The following is a 16,510-nucleotide window of genomic DNA, read 5'->3' as shown; positions in this document are numbered from 1 at the left end:
CCTAAATATGATAAGAGAGAAAACATCTCATAAGTAGATTTACAGTCTACCACCTAAAATTCAGCCATCTTACCGCAAAAATGATTATTCTCAACAAACCATAAGGACATTGGTACTTTATACTTCATATTTGGAGCATGAGCAGGAATAGTAGGAACATCAATAAGAATACTTATTCGTGCTGAACTTGGCCAACCCGGATCTCTAATTGGGGATGACCAGATTTATAATGTTATTATTACAGCTCACGCATTCGTAATAATTTTCTTTATAGTAATACCAATTATAATTGGTGGATTTGGTAATTGACTTGTTCCACTAATAATTGGTGCACCAGATATAGCATTTCCACGAATAAATAATATAAGTTTTTGATTACTACCACCTTCACTAACCCTTCTTCTTACATCTTCTATAGTAGATAATGGTGCTGGTACAGGATGAACAGTTTACCCTCCTCTAGCAGGAGCTATTGCACACGGGGGTGCATCTGTAGATCTAGCTATTTTTTCACTGCACTTAGCAGGTGTATCATCTATTCTTGGTGCAGTGAATTTCATTACAACAGCAATTAATATACGATCAGAAAGTATAACTTTAGATCAAACACCTTTATTTGTATGATCTGTAGCTATTACAGCATTACTTCTCCTTCTTTCACTTCCAGTTTTAGCAGGAGCTATTACTATATTATTAACAGATCGAAATTTAAATACATCATTCTTTGACCCTGCAGGAGGGGGTGACCCAATTCTATATCAAAATCTATTTTGATTCTTTGGACACCCAGAAGTTTATATTTTAATTCTACCGGGGTTCGGAATTATTTCACATATTGTATGTCAAGAAAGAGGAAAAATTGAATCATTTGGAACATTAGGTATAATTTATGCTATACTATCAATTGGACTAATAGGATTTATTGTATGAGCACATCATATATTTACAGTAGGAATGGATGTTGACACACGAGCATATTTTACATCAGCAACAATAATTATTGCTGTACCTACAGGAATTAAGGTATTTAGATGATTAGCTACATTATATGGAACTAAATTCAAGTTCAATCCACCATTATTATGAGCTCTAGGATTTATTTTCCTATTTACAATTGGTGGATTAACAGGATTAGTATTAGCAAATTCATCACTTGATATTGTATTACATGATACATATTATGTAGTAGCCCACTTTCATTATGTATTATCTATAGGAGCAGTATTTGCAATTATAGGAGGTGTCATTCAATGATATCCACTATTTACAGGATTAACTATAAATAATACATGATTAAAAATCCAATTTACAATTATATTCATTGGAGTAAATTTAACATTCTTTCCTCAACACTTCCTAGGATTAGCAGGAATACCTCGACGATACTCTGACTACCCAGACGCATATACATCATGAAACGTAGTATCAAGAATTGGGTCAACAATTTCTATTGTAGGAATCATTATATTCATTGTAATTATATGTGAAAGAATGATTACAAACCGAGCAATTATATTTAGAGCTAACATAAGAAGATCAACAGAATGACTACAAAATAAACCTCCTGCAGAACATAGTTACTCAGAATTACCATTAATCTCTAGATTCTAATATGGCAGATTAGTGCAGTAGATTTAAGCTCTACAAATAAAGGTTTGACCTTTTATTAGAAAATATTTATTAATGGCAACATGATCAAATTTATCTCTTCAAGATGGAGCTTCACCATTAATGGAGCAATTATCATTCTTTCATGATCATACTATGGTCGTATTATTATTAATTACAGTAATTGTAGGTTATGCCCTAAGTTATATATTATTTATTGCCTATACTAACCGTAATATACTTCATGGACATTTAATTGAAACAATCTGAACAGCTTTACCAGCAATTACATTAATTTTTATTGCCCTTCCATCATTACGACTATTATATTTACTTGATGATTCAGTAGATGCAATAATTACAATTAAAACCATTGGACGACAATGATATTGAAGATATGAATATTCAGACTTCATAGACGTAGAATTTGACACTTATATAACACCAGAACAAGACCTAGAAAATGATGGATTCCGACTACTAGATGTAGATAACCGAACAATCCTACCAATAAATACAGAAGTACGAGTATTAACAAGAGCATCAGATGTTCTACACTCATGAGCAGTTCCTGCATTAGGGGTTAAAATTGATGCAACGCCAGGTCGGTTAAATCAAGGAACATTCACAATAAATCGACCTGGATTATTCTTTGGACAATGCTCAGAAATCTGTGGAGCAAACCACAGATTTATACCAATTGTAATGGAAAGAACTTCAGTAAATTTATTTATTAAGTGATTATCTAAGATAATTTAAGGAGTTAGTTAAAATAAATAACATTAGAGTGTCAATCTAAAGTAACTAAAAAAAATTAGTACACCTTGAAATTCATCAGATGACTGAAAGTAAGTAATGGTCTCTTAAACCAAATAATAGTAAATTAACGACTACTTCTGATGGGGAAATTATATCCAAATCCCTCAAATATCCCCTCTTATATGATTCTCACTATTCATTATATTTTCAGCTACATTAATCTTGTTTAATCAAATAAACTTCTTCTCATTTAAACCTAACCTTATTAAAAGAGCAGAAAAAGGAACAATTGAAATAAAAAACTTAAATTGAAAATGATAACAAATCTATTCTCAACATTTGACCCATCAACTAACATCTTTAATTTATCATTAAATTGAACTAGAACATTTCTAGGACTATTATTAATCCCATCACTATTTTGACTTACACCATCACGAATTAACATTATCTGAAATAAACTAAATTTAACCTTACATAATGAATTTAAAACACTTCTTGGACCAAAATCATTTAATGGAACAACATTCATTTTCATCTCAATTTTTATTATAATATTATTTAACAATTTCATAGGATTATTCCCTTATATTTTTACTAGAACAAGACATTTAGCATTAACATTTGCAATTGCCCTACCTATATGGCTAAGATTTATATTATTTGGATGAATTAACCATACAATCATATATTTACACACCTTGTACCACAAGGTACACCGCCTGCATTAATATCATTTATAGTACTAATTGAAACAATTAGTAATGTTATTCGACCAGGTACATTAGCAGTACGGTTGGCAGCAAATATAATTGCAGGACACTTATTATTAACCTTATTAGGAAACACAGGACCATCTATAGCAATAAACTTAATCTCATTACTAATTATTGGACAAATACTTCTATTAATTCTAGAATCAGCAGTAGCAATAATTCAAGCCTATGTTTTCTCAATTCTAAGAACTCTATATTCTAGAGAAGTATATTAAACCTATGTTAACAACTCACTCAAACCACCCATTCCACTTAGTAGACTATAGACCTTGACCATTAACAGGAGCAATTGGAGCAATAGTGCTAGTATCAGGACTAGCAAAATGATTCCACCTATTTAATATTAACTTATTCATAATTGGATTTGGAATTACCCTACTAACTATAATTCAATGATGACGAGATGTAGTACGAGAAGGAACATATCAAGGATTACATACAGGATTTGTATCAATTGGATTACGATGAGGAATAATTTTATTTATTGCATCAGAGGTATTATTTTTCGTTTCTTTTTTTTGAGCATTCTTTAGAAGAAGATTAGCACCAACAATTGAACTAGGAATACTATGACCTCCAATAGGAATTCAACCCTTTAACCCTATACAAATTCCATTACTTAATACAGCTATTCTTTTAGCATCAGGAGTAACAGTAACATGAGCACATCATAGTTTAATGGAATCTAATCATACTCAAGCACTACAAGGATTATTCTTCACAGTGTTATTAGGACTATACTTTACAATACTTCAAGCATATGAATATTGAGAAGCACCTTTTACCATTGCAGATGCAGTTTATGGATCAACATTCTTTGTTGCAACAGGATTCCATGGTTTACACGTAATTATTGGAACAATCTTTTTATCAACATGTCTACTTCGACACTCAATAAATCAATTTTCACCAAGACATCACTTTGGATTTGAAGCAGCAGCATGATACTGACACTTCGTAGACGTAGTATGATTATTCTTATATATCTCTATTTATTGATGAGGTAGATAATTGTTTTTCTAGTATAAATAGTACATTTGACTTCCAATCAGAAAGCTTGATATAAATCAAGAAAAACAATTCTAATTCTATCAACAAGAGTTTTCATTAGATTTATTATTCCAATAATTGTTATAATCCTGGCAACAACACTATCAAAAAAATTAATTAATGATCGAGAAAAAAGATCACCATTTGAATGTGGGTTTGATCCAAAAAGATCAGCACGAATACCATTCTCAATACGATTCTTCCTAATCGCAGTAATCTTTTTAATTTTTGATGTAGAAATTGCACTAATTCTACCAATTGTAATTATTTTTAAAACTTCAGACATTATAATCTGAACAGTATCAACAATATTTTTTATTCTAGTTCTATTAGGAGGACTATACCATGAATGAAACCAAGGAGCATTACAATGAGCAGAATAAAGGGTTGTAGTTAAATATAACATTTGGGTTGCATTCAAAAACTATTGATATTATCAATCAACCTTAAATAGAATAAGAAGCGAAATATTGCAGTCAGTTTCGACCTGGAAGATTGGTATGTACTACCCTTATTCTTATTAATTGAAGCCAAAGAGAGGCGTATTACTGTTAATAATATAATTGAACTATAATAGTTCCAATTAAGGAAATGTAAAGCCAATATGAAAGCTGCTAACTTTTTATATTAGCGGTTAAACTCCGTTAACATTTCTAAAATTTATATAGTTTAAATAAAACATTACATTTTCACTGTAAAAATAATATATCTATATTTATAAATACTTAAAAGTAAAAATACTTCCTTAACATCTTCAGTGTCACACTCTAATTATAAGCTATTTAAGTAAACGAAAAACAATATATACCAAAATAAATATTAAAAAAATAAAAGTTAAAAGATAAATCTTGAAATTAGAATCATATCAACCTTGAATATAACCAATTAAATAAATAAATAATCTATATAAACCTTGACCACCAAGTAATTCACCTCAACCATAATCAAATGACTTAGATGAATAATAACCTATTTTTAAAGGAATATATCTAATAAACTTAGTTGAAAGAAAAGGTATAAATCATATAGAACCAGCAAATCTAACAAAAGAAAGTATACTTAAAGAAAATAAATTATGAGAAAAATCAAAATTAGAAATAAGATAACCTAAATAAGCACCTAAAATAACAACTGTAATAGTTAAAAACTTTAAATAATAAGGTAAAGCAATCACATGAGGAATAGGAAAAATTAATCAAGATAAAAGACTACCACCAAAAACAGCAACAAACAATAGACCAATTATTCCAAATGAAATATAATAACCCTTATCATCAAAAGAAAATCTAGAATAAAAATTATTATCACCAGATATTGAATAATAAAACAAACGAAAAGAATAAGAAGCAGTTAAACCAGTAGAAAAAAAATAAAGAAAAAAAATTAAACAATTAATTCATCTTAAACAAACCATCTCAAGAATTAAATCCTTTGAATAAAATCCCGCTAAAAAAGGTATTCCACACAAAGATAAACTAGAAACATTAAAACAAACTGAAGTTAAAGGTATGAAATTAACAATTGATCCTATAAAACGAATATCCTGAGAATCCTTCAAATTATGAATTATTGAACCTGCACATATAAATAATAATGCCTTAAATAAAGCATGAGCCAATAAATGAAAAAATAAAAGCTTTGGATAACCTATAGCCAAAATTCTTATTATTAAACCAAGTTGTCTTAAAGTAGAAAGAGCAATAATCTTCTTTAAATCAAACTCAAAATTAGCGCCCAATCCAGCCATAAATATAGTTATACAACCAATTAAAAGTAAAAATCAACCACAATTATAAGTATCCAATATTGGTCTAAAACGAATTAATAAATAAACACCAGCAGTAACAAGAGTAGAAGAATGAACTAAATCAGAAACAGGAGTATGAGCTGCTATAGCAGCAGGAAGTCATGAAGAGAAAGGAATCTGAGCTCTCTTATTTATAGCTGCTAAAACAATTAATATAGTAATGAGCTTTATTTCAAAAGAATTAGAAATAAAATCATAATAATAAATATAATTTCAACCACCAAAATTTAACATTCATGAAATAGAAATTAAAATAGCAACATCACCAATACGATTAGAAAGTGCAGTTAATATACCAGCACTATAAGATTTTACATTTTGATAATAAATAACTAAACAATAAGAAACTAAACCTAAACCATCTCAACCTAATAAAATTCTAATTAAATTAGGACTAATAATTAAAAAACCTATAGAAAGAATAAATATTAAAACAATAATAATAAAACGATTTATATTCTTTTCACCAGATATATAATCCTCTCTATAATAAATAACCAAAGAAGAAATATATATAACAAAAGATATAAAAATAAGAGCACCCTCACAAACAGAAAAAACTAAAAAAATAACAGGAAAAAAATAATCATAATCAAACTCAATAAGAAAAACAATAACTAACATAAATAAAGAAAGAACAATATATTCTAATCTCAAAAGAACCATTAATAAATGTTTACGTTTAGAAGAAAAAACATAAACACCAGCAAAATAAATCAATAAAGAAGTAAAAATAGAGAATATAAACATTAGTTTTAATAGTTTAAAAAAAACGCCGGTCTTGTAAACCGGAAATAAGTCCAGCCCCCACTTTTAAAACTTCAGAGGTGGAAAAGCTTCCATCATCGGTCCCCAAAACCGGTATTTTAAATAAACTAACCCCTGAAATGATCAAAATAATAATTATATCATTATCAAATGTAATAAATATTAATTTTATTAAATTAAGACACCCAATATCAATAATGCTTTTTATTATCCTTCAAACCTTCCTAGTTGGATTAATAACAGGAACAATAATAGAAAGATATTGATTATCATATATTTTATTTTTAACATTTCTTGGTGGTATACTAGTATTATTTATTTACATTACAAGAATTGCATCAAACGAAATATTTCAGCCTAAATCAATCACTATAATTATTACATTAATAATGTGAGTATTTATCATATTAATATTAATTATTCTAGATATATCTATATTTATAGACTTTTTCAAAATCACCGAAACTATAAATATTGATAATTCAATCAATTATCAAGAAATAACAATATCTTTAGAAAAATTATATAATAGACCAACATTCATTATTACAATAATAATAATAATTTATATATTTTTAGCACTACTAGCAGTTGTTAAAATCACCAATATTAATCAGGTACCTATTCGTAAAATAAGATAATTACTAATGAATAAACCCTTACGATTAAGACATCCTTTAATTAAAATTATTAATAACTCTTTAATTGACTTACCTGCCCCCACAAATATTTCATTTTGATGAAATTTTGGATCCCTATTAGGGTTATGTTTGGTAATTCAAATCGTAACTGGACTATTTTTAGCTATACATTATACATCAAATATTGAAATAGCATTCAGTAGTGTAGTACACATCTGCCGAGACGTAAATAATGGTTGAATTATCCGAACCTTACACGCAAATGGAGCATCTATATTTTTTATTTGTATTTACTTACATGTAGGACGGGGAATTTACTATGGATCTTATATATATATATACATACCTGAATAATTGGTACAGTGATTTTATTTTTAGTTATAGCAACTGCATTTATAGGATATGTCTTACCCTGAGGCCAAATATCTTTTTGAGGTGCAACAGTAATTACTAATTTATTATCAGCAATCCCATACTTAGGAACAGATTTAGTCCAATGAGTATGAGGAGGATTCGCTGTTGATAATGCAACATTAAATCGATTCTTCACATTCCATTTTGTATTACCATTTATTATTGCTGCTATAGCAGCAATTCATTTATTTTTTCTTCACCAAACAGGATCTAATAATCCTCTTGGACTAAATGGAGATATTGAAAAAACTCCATTCCATCCATACTTTACCTTTAAGGATTCTATTACATTTGTAATAATAACATCATTATTAATTATACTATGTTTAATTAATCCTTACCTATTAGGAGATCCAGATAACTTTGTACCTGCCAACCCATTAGTAACACCAGTTCACATTCAACCAGAATGATATTTCCTATTTGCATATGCAATTCTACGATCTATCCCTAATAAGTTAGGAGGTGTTATTGCATTATTTTTATCAATTAGAATCTTAATAATTTTACCATTTTATAATAAAACACCATTCCGAGGCATTCAATTTTACCCTATTAATCAAATTTTATTCTGAATTATAGTAGTTGTTGTATGCTTACTAACGTGAATTGGTAAACGACCTGTTGAAGAACCTTATATTATAACAGGTCAAATCTTAACAATTATTTACTTCACATATTTCTTAATTAATGTCCATGTCGCAAACGCATGAGATAAATTAATTAAGGAATAAAGTTAATTAGCTTAGGAAAAGCATATGTTTTGAAAACATAAAATTAGAAGTTTAACTCTTCTATTAACTTTTCTCAAAAAATTTCACTAAACAAATGAGATAAATAAAATCTTTAAACCAACAAAGAAAATAAAAAAACTCAAAGATAAAGGTAAAAAACTTTTTCAAGCTAAGTACATTAATTTATCAATACGGAACCGTGGTAATGTTCCACGAACCCAAATAAAACCAAAAGATATAATAGCAAGCTTAATAAAAAATATAAAAGAATAAAAATCACCGCCCAAAAAAATTAAAGCCAATAACATTCTTATGAAGACAATTCTAGTATATTCAGCTAAAAAAATTAAAGTAAAACCACCCGCACCATACTCAATATTAAATCCTGAAACTAACTCAGATTCCCCTTCAGCAAAATCAAAAGGAGTACGATTAGTTTCGGCTAAGCAAGAAGCAAAACAAGCTAAAGCTAAAGGAAAAGAAGTAATAATAAATCAACATTAAAGCTGATAGTTTATAAAATCAAACATATTAAAACTACCAATTAAAATAATTAAAGACAATAAAATTAAAGCTAAACTAACTTCATAAGAAATTGTTTGAGCAACAGAACGAAGAGAACCTAATAATGAATAATTTGAATTAGAAGATCAACCAGCAATTATAACAGTATAAACACCTAATCTAGTACAACATAAAAAAAATAAAAATCCATAAGAAAAAGAACACATATAAGTTAAATAAGGAAAAATTACTCAAACGACTAAAGAAATCATTAAATTAAAAACAGGGGAAAAATAATAAAGTAGGTAATTAGATATAATAGGAATTGGCTGCTCCTTACAAATTAACTTAATAGCATCTCTAAATGGCTGAGGAATTCCAACAAAACCTACCTTATTTGGACCCTTTCGAATCTGAATATAACCTAAAACCTTACGCTCTAATAAAGTTAAAAAGGCAACACTAATTAAAACACAAATAACCAATAAAAGAAAATTCAAAATAAATATAAATAAATCATAAAGTATCAATACTATTTGTAGAAAAAATCTACATAAATGAATTCTAAATTCAACACATTAATCTGTCAAAATAGTAAATAAATTAATATTAATCAATATAACAAAAAATATTTTAACCATATGGTCCTTTCGTACTAATATGGATTAACAATCTTAGGATAGAAACCGACCTGGCTCACGCCGGTCTGAACTCAGATCATGTAAGAATTTAAAGGTCGAACAGACCTAATCATTGGGCTCCTGCACCCAAAATTTTTCTTAATCCAACATCGAGGTCGCAATCTGCTTTGTCGATATGAGCTCTCAAAAACAATTACGCTGTTATCCCTAAGGTAACTTAATCTTATGATCATAAATTATGGATCAAAATAACAAACATAAATAAATGATATAATAATGAAGAGTTTATCTATTCTTCATGTCACCCCAACAAAACATCATCATTAAATATAGAAAGACAAACAAAAAACTATATAAAAGTAAAATGTCAAGCTCTATAGGGTCTTCTCGTCCTAACGAAGAATTTAAGCCTTTTGACTCAAAAGTTAAATTCAAAAATTTATTAAGAGACAGTTGATTTCTCGTCAAGCCATTCATTCCAGCCACTAATTAAGAGACTAATGATTATGCTACCTTTGCACAGTCAAAATACCGCGGCTCTTTAAAAATACGCTCAGTGAGCAGGCCAGACCTCAAAATATAAACAAGAGGACATGTTTTTGATAAACAGGCGGAAATCAATTTTGCCTAGTTCCTTATAATAAGTTCACAAGGTAAAAATTTCATACAAATAAATATACTAATTCTATCATTATTACAAAAATTTTAAAATTAAATTAATAATCTTAATAAAAAACCTAAAATATTTATAAAATCAAAATAAAAAATAATGAACTAAAACGTAATCTTAAAGATAGCTGGTTTAAAGCTTACTATTATATTACTATAAAATAAATTATAGGTTATTAACTTCAAAGCTTATCCCTTAAAGAATAAATAAGTTAATATTTTTACTTAAAAAATTAAATAAAAACAAATAACTTTAAAAAATTAAATTTTTTCTTAAGAAACTAGATATCTTGGGAAACGATTAACATCTCATTTCTATAAATAATTTAATAATAATTATGATACATTATCTATAAATTATTTATAAATCAACCCAAATCGAGACAAGTAAAATAAATACTAAAATTTTGATAAACCCTGATACAAAAGGTACAATAAATAAAATCTACTTAAAAAAATTTAAAATAATATTTCATAAAACACTTACATTACCAATAAACTATAATTTAAAAAATCAATTCTATAAAATATACTAAGACAAAAATACAATAAAATTATTTATATTAAATAATTAAATAAACAAAAAATAAATATAATAAAATAAATAATCAAGATATCCTGATTTGCACAGAAAAATTTTCAGTGTAAATGAAACACTTTACTAATAAGTTATATCTTGAAACTCTTCCTAGATACACTTTCCAGTACATCTACTATGTTACGACTTATCTCATCTAAATTGAAGCTACTTTAAAATAAAATAGAATAATCAATAATGAGAGCGACGGGCGATGTGTACACATCTCAGAAACAATATCAGTTAAATTAAATAAATTAAATTACTATCAAATCCACCTTCATTAACAGTATTTCACTATCAAATCAGTTATAAACAAAAATCTATTGTAACCCACCTCCTCTTAACTATAAGCTGCACCTTGGCCTGAAATATTTTATAATTATAAATCTTGAGAATTATAACTCTAAAAAGATTCTCTGATAACGGAGATATACAAACAAATAAATTAAGTAGAGTAAATCGTGTATTATCAATCATGGGGTAGGTTCCTCTGAATGGAATGAGATACCGCCAAATTCTTTGGGTTTAAAGACCTTAACTAATAGTACCCTGGTAAATATAATTAACATTTAAAATAATAGGGTATCTAATCCTAGTTTATTATTTAAATTTCACAGATTCATAAAAAGGGCCACAAATAAATTTTAACATTTCACCTTACAAATTTATATTTCAACCCTAATAATATAAACAACTGTTTTAACCAATAATATTCACTTGTATCAATCGTATCACCGCGGCTGCTGGCACGAATTATGCCGATACTAAATCAATTGCTAAATCCAAAATCACTTGATAATTAAATCAAATTACTGCAAAAAGAACATTTAGTCTAACAAAACTTACATATAATACAAAGAAAAAGTGAATAAACAAGCAAGAATAAAACTTTTAAAATTAAAAAATAAGAAAATTTTAAATCTATTAATTCAGGAAAAAAATAAAAGATTCAAATATTTAAAGAAAAAAAAAGAAAAAAACCACAAACATTAACAAAAAAAAAAAGAAACGCCCCTATGTATGACCACAACAACTTCTCTATTATATATAATTAAAGATTAATATGGAACATGTATAGCAATAAATGTATTATATTCTTTCTTATTTAATCTTTCTTTTCACTAATAAATAAAGAAAGATTAAATAATATAATAAGTATATTTTATACAATTATGTAATTTAATATAATATGTTATTAATATGAATTCTTTTTTTTATATTAAGTTAACTTTCATATATATTAGTTAAATAATCTAATTATAGATAATTTACATAATTATATTATTATAATTAATATAATTATTTATATTAATTATAATATTTTATATTTAAATTAATAATTTTATTTATTATATACAATTATAATAATATTAAATATTAAATTACATATTATTATATATATTATATTATAATAACCTATTTTAAGCTAAAAACATAAGTAGCTATAATCCTAGGTAAATAATTGCATTAAAATAATCAATTGATAATGGTAAGATGAACTTATAATACTTTAATTTCAATTAAATGTAATATATTAATATAAATTAATTATTATATATATATATATATATAAAAATAAAATGAGCAGGATAAATTAATCCTAATTAAACAAAATAATACATAAAAGAATTTCAAAAAAAAACTTTCGATTTATATATTAAATAAATGAAGTGCCTGATTAAAGGGTTACCTTGATAGGGTAAAAAGTAAATAAAATTACCTTCATTAAAATTACATAAGATAGAATTAAACTACCTCCTTTAGTATCAAAAACTAACGTGCATCATACACCTTAATGTAAAAAGGTAAGCTAAACAAGCTAATGGGTTCATACCCCATTTATAGAGGTATCAATCCTCTCCTTTTTAATGACCAACAACTCTACAAAACTTCTCTTCCTATCAACATTAATGATAGGAACGATCCTGTCCATTTCATCAAATTCCTGATTTGGAGTTTGAATAAGACTTGAGATCAACTTACTTTCATTTATTCCGCTCCTAACAAGAAATAAAAATATTATAATAAATGAATCATCAATTAAATATTTTATTGTCCAAGCAATAGCATCGACAATATTATTATTTTCAATTTTGCTGATTCAAATAAAATATCCCATGGGATGGGAAACAGAATTTATCCCATCAATAATAATTAGATCTAGACTATTATTAAAGATTGGAGCTGCACCTTTCCATTTCTGATTTCCAGAAGTTATAGGAGCATCAAGATGAAATAATTGTTTAACATTAATAACATGACAAAAAATCGCCCCAATAATGGTCTTATCTTATTGTATTCAATTAAGAACTTTTATTTGAACAATTATTATCTTAAGAATTATTATTGGGGCAATAGGAGGTTTAAATCAAACATCCTTACGACAACTTTTAGCATATTCATCAATCAGACATCTTGGTTGAATAATTAGATCATTAACAGTCAGAGAAAACATCTGAGAACTATACTTCATTATTTACTCACTATTAAGATTAATTATAGTTTTGTTATTTAAGCAAATAAATTTATTTTTCATAAATCAAATTTATTCAGCCAGAAATATAAAAACCGAAATTAAATTCATAATATTCTTATCTTTATTATCTTTAGGTGGACTACCACCATTCCTTGGATTCTTACCAAAATGAATTGTAATACAATCATTAATAGAAAACAATATAACAACTATTATAACTGTATTAATCTTTAATTATATATAATAGAGAAGTTGTTGTGGTCATACATAGGGGCGTTTCTTTTTTTTTTTGTTAATGTTTGTGATTTTTTCTTTTTTTTCTTTAAATATTTGAATCTTTTATTTTTTCCTGAATTAATAGATTAAAAATTTTCTTATTTTTTATTTTTAAAAGTTTTATTCTTGCTTGTTTATTCACTTTTTCTTTGTATTATATGTAAGTTTTGTTAGACTAAATGTTCTTTTTGCAGTAATTTGGTTTCATTAACAAGTGATTTTGGATTTAGCAATTGATTAAGTATCGGCATAATTCGTGCCAGCAGCCGCGGTTATACGATTGATACAAGTGAATATTATTGGTTAAAACAGTTGTTTATATTATTAGGGTTGAAATATAAATTTGTAAGGTGAAATGTTAAAATTTATTTGTGGCCCTTTTTATGAATCTGTGAAATTTAAATAATAAACTAGGATTAGATACCCTATTATTTTAAATGTTAATTATATTCTTTTTAGAGTTATAATTCTCAAGATTTATAATTATAAAATATTTCAGGTCAAGGTGCAGCTTATAGTTAAGAGGAGGTGGGTTACAATAGATTTTTGTTTATAACGGATTTGATAGTGAAATACTGTTAATGAAGGTGGATTTGGTAGTAATTTAATTTATTTAATTTAACTGATATTGGCTCTGAGATGTGTACACATCGCCCGTCGCTCTCATTATTGATTATTCTATTTTATTTTAAAGTAGCTTCAATTTAGATGAGATAAGTCGTAACATAGTAGATGTACTGGAAAGTGTATCTAGGAAGAGTTTCAAGATATAACTTATTAGTAAAGTGTTTCATTTACACTGAAAATTTTTCTGTGCAAATCAGGATATCTTGATTATTTATTTTATTATATTTATTTTTTGTTTATTTAATTATTTAATATAAATAATTTTATTGTATTTTTGTCTTAGTATATTTTATAGAATTGATTTTTTAAATTATAGTTTATTGGTAATGTAAGTGTTTTATGAAATATTATTTTAAATTTTTTTAAGTAGATTTTATTTATTGTACCTTTTGTATCAGGGTTTATCAAAATTTTAGTATTTATTTTACTTGTCTCGATTTGGGTTGATTTATAAATAATTTATAGATAATGTATCATAATTATTATTAAATTATTTATAGAAATGAGATGTTAATCGTTTCCCAAGATATCTAGTTTCTTAAGAAAAAATTTAATTTTTTAAAGTTATTTGTTTTTATTTAATTTTTTAAGTAAAAATATTAACTTATTTATTCTTTAAGGGATAAGCTTTGAAGTTAATAACCTATAATTTATTTTATAGTAATATAATAGTAAGCTTTAAACCAGCTATCTTTAAGATTACGTTTTAGTACATTATTTTTTATTTTGATTTTATAAATATTTTAGGTTTTTTATTAAGATTATTAATTTAATTTTAAAATTTTTGTAATAATGATAGAATTAGTATATTTATTTGTATGAAATTTTTACCTTGTGAACTTATTATAAGGAACTAGGCAAAATTGATTTCCGCCTGTTTATCAAAAACATGTCCTCTTGTTTATATTTTGAGGTCTGGCCTGCTCACTGAGCGTATTTTTAAAGAGCCGCGGTATTTTGACTGTGCAAAGGTAGCATAATCATTAGTCTCTTAATTAGTGGCTGGAATGAATGGCTTGACGAGAAATCAACTGTCTCTTAATAAATTTTTGAATTTAACTTTTGAGTCAAAAGGCTTAAATTCTTCTTTAGGACGAGAAGACCCTATAGAGCTTGACATTTTACTTTTATATAGTTTTTTGTTTGTCTTTCTATATTTAATGATGATGTTTTGTTGGGGTGACATGAAGAATAGATAAACTCTTCATTATTATATCATTTATTTATGTTTGTTATTTTGATCCATAATTTATGATCATAAGATTAAGTTACCTTAGGGATAACAGCGTAATTGTTTTTGAGAGCTCATATCGACAAAGCAGATTGCGACCTCGATGTTGGATTAAGAAAAATTTTGGGTGCAGGAGCCCAATGATTAGGTCTGTTCGACCTTTAAATTCTTACATGATCTGAGTTCAGACCGGCGTGAGCCAGGTCGGTTTCTATCCTAAGAGTGTTAATCCATATTAGTACGAAAGGACCATATGGTTAAAATATTTTTTGTTATATTGATTAATATTAATTTATTTACTATTTTGACAGATTAATGTGTTGAATTTAGAATTCATTTATGTAGATTTTTTCTACAAATAGTATTGATACTTTATGATTTATTTATATTTATTTTGAATTTTCTTTTATTGGTTATTTGTGTTTTAATTAGTGTTGCCTTTTTAACTTTATTAGAGCGTAAGGTTTTAGGTTATATTCAGATTCGAAAGGGTCCAAATAAGGTAGGTTTTGTTGGAATTCCTCAGCCATTTAGAGATGCTATTAAGTTAATTTGTAAGGAGCAGCCAATTCCTATTATATCTAATTACCTACTTTATTATTTTTCCCCTGTTTTTAATTTAATGATTTCTTTAGCCGTTTGAGTAATTTTTCCTTATTTAACTTATATGTGTTCTTTTTCTTATGGATTTTTATTTTTATTATGTTGTACTAGATTAGGTGTTTATACTGTTATAATTGCTGGTTGATCTTCTAATTCAAATTATTCATTATTAGGTTCTCTTCGTTCTGTTGCTCAAACAATTTCTTATGAAGTTAGTTTAGCTTCAATTTTATTGTCTTTAATTATTTTAATTGGTAGTTTTAATATGTTTGATTTTATAAACTATCAGCTTTATTGTTGATTTATTATTATTTCTTTTCCTTTAGCTTTAGCTTGTTTTGCTTCT

The 16,510-nt window shown here is 26.5% G+C and overlaps 2 long non-coding RNA genes across 7 annotated transcripts in view; one reads left to right on the top strand and one right to left on the bottom strand.

Annotated features, from left to right (window-relative positions):
- Positions 1–16,510, top strand: part of LOC126301634 (uncharacterized) — a 377,864-nt gene that overhangs the window by 113,982 nt on the left and 247,372 nt on the right. For 2 of the 3 annotated variants that reach the window (XR_007553061.1, XR_007553058.1), the window contains exon 1: positions 14,565–14,990. The exons of the other annotated variant lie outside the window; for it this stretch is intronic. This is a non-coding gene — a long non-coding RNA (uncharacterized LOC126301634). Of the gene's footprint in view, positions 1–14,564; positions 14,991–16,510 lie in introns of those variants that run through there. 3 annotated transcript variants of the gene reach the window in all.
- LOC126301637 (uncharacterized) overlaps positions 9,657–16,510 on the bottom strand; it is a 319,704-nt gene continuing 312,850 nt past the window's right edge. For 2 of the 4 annotated variants that reach the window (XR_007553066.1, XR_007553065.1), the window contains exon 3: positions 9,657–10,439. This is a non-coding gene — a long non-coding RNA (uncharacterized LOC126301637). Of the gene's footprint in view, positions 10,489–16,510 lie in introns of all 4 variants that reach the window. The other 2 variants (XR_007553064.1, XR_007553063.1) reach the window with 1 other exon arrangement.

Source organism: Schistocerca gregaria, unplaced genomic scaffold (genome assembly GCF_023897955.1).
Source record: "Schistocerca gregaria isolate iqSchGreg1 unplaced genomic scaffold, iqSchGreg1.2 ptg000077l, whole genome shotgun sequence".
Classification (NCBI taxonomy): domain Eukaryota; kingdom Metazoa; phylum Arthropoda; class Insecta; order Orthoptera; family Acrididae; genus Schistocerca; species Schistocerca gregaria.
This window is presented reverse-complemented; position numbering and strand designations above follow the sequence as displayed.